The sequence below is a fragment of the Prunus dulcis genome, chromosome 6, assembly GCF_902201215.1.
Source record: "Prunus dulcis chromosome 6, ALMONDv2, whole genome shotgun sequence".
Lineage (NCBI taxonomy): Eukaryota > Viridiplantae > Streptophyta > Magnoliopsida > Rosales > Rosaceae > Prunus > Prunus dulcis.
This window is the reverse complement of record NC_047655.1, coordinates 9,473,485-9,474,965: the sequence shown is the minus strand read 5'-3', so window position 1 is coordinate 9,474,965 and position 1,481 is coordinate 9,473,485.

The window sequence follows — 1,481 nt, the reverse complement described above, 5'->3', positions numbered from 1 at the left end:
TTTTATATTCTTATTTTATTTAAATCTGTCATCAAAAAAAGAAAATTTACATATTCCAGAACATTAATTTCCTTCATTTTAAATTTCTTTGATTTTCAGATTTCTTCATTCCAGCACATCTGATCTTCAGATTTCCCTGAGAAGCGAACTTTCCTTCGACAACGAGTGGAGGCCAGGCTTGCATCTCTTTTGATGGAAAGCAAGGAGTATTCAAAAGCACTAAGTGTCCTATCAGGCTTGATCAAGGAAGTGAGAAGGCTAGTTGACAAGCTTCTTCTTGTGGACATAGATTTGATGAGAGTAAGCTCAATTTCTCTTTGAGAAAGACATCCAAATTATTGTCTTTGAGATGTGAGAGGCAGTGTCTCTGAGAGAGGAAGAACTTGGAACCCTAAATGTAAACCGAAAATGAATGAAAGCGACAAATTTATAGAATAAATTTTTAAAAACAACGGCGGTCCTTACAAAAAAACCGCCGTTTAAATTGTAAAATCAACGTCGGTATGACCGACGTATATTACATAAATCCACGTCGGTAAATTAATAAAAACGGCGTGTTAAATAATCTACCATGACGCGAGTTATTACTTATGTACTTTAATTTTTGAGTTTACTACGACGGTACCTACAACACTATTGTCGTATTTATTTACCACGTCCGAAGTTAAATGTACCGTCGTATTTTGTAATTTATACGTCGTATTTATATGTAACCGCCGTAATTTAAAAATTAAAATCCCCGTCGGTTATATTAAACCTAACGACGTTAAATGAAAAGATTCCACGTCGTAAAACAAATATTGCGTCGTGTTAGTTAAAAACGACGTAGTTATATGTAACCGCCGTATTATTTTTTTTGAAATGGTTTTATATGTAAGCAACTTTTCGTCTACCTGACTTACACATGCACTGTTTCCAAACCCGATTAAAAATTTCAATCTACCAGAGAAATTTTTTTGTCTTTTTTCCTTGTCAGAGCACTGTCAGAGTATCTCATCGTCTTCCTCTCGTCTTCTTCGTCGTCTCTGAACTTAAACATCGATCGTCTTCCTCTTGCTTTCATTGCACGCAAAAGGTAAGCTTTCATTTTCACTATTTTGGTTGCTGTTTTGCATGCTCATCCGTTTTTTGTTTGAAAAATCTTTTTACCTTTTTTCTGGCCAAAATCATTTTACTTCTTTCCAAGTTTGATAAAATATACCGACAAAGAGGGAAAGTTTCCAACTTTGAAGACAACTACCTCAACTAAATAAGGCGACGGTAGCTTCTTATTTACGTGGTTAAATATGTAGACCACGACGGTTCGTCAGTCGTTCTAGCGTCGTCTGAAAATTGACAAAGTTGTTTTTAAAATTATAGTCTTTTTTTTATTTGCTTGTTTAATTGCAGGTTTGATTTCTCTGAACAATGGTTTTTGTTTTCCCTAATTTGATAAAATATAAAGAAAAAGAAAGTAGGGTTGGTATCTAATATAGATGACG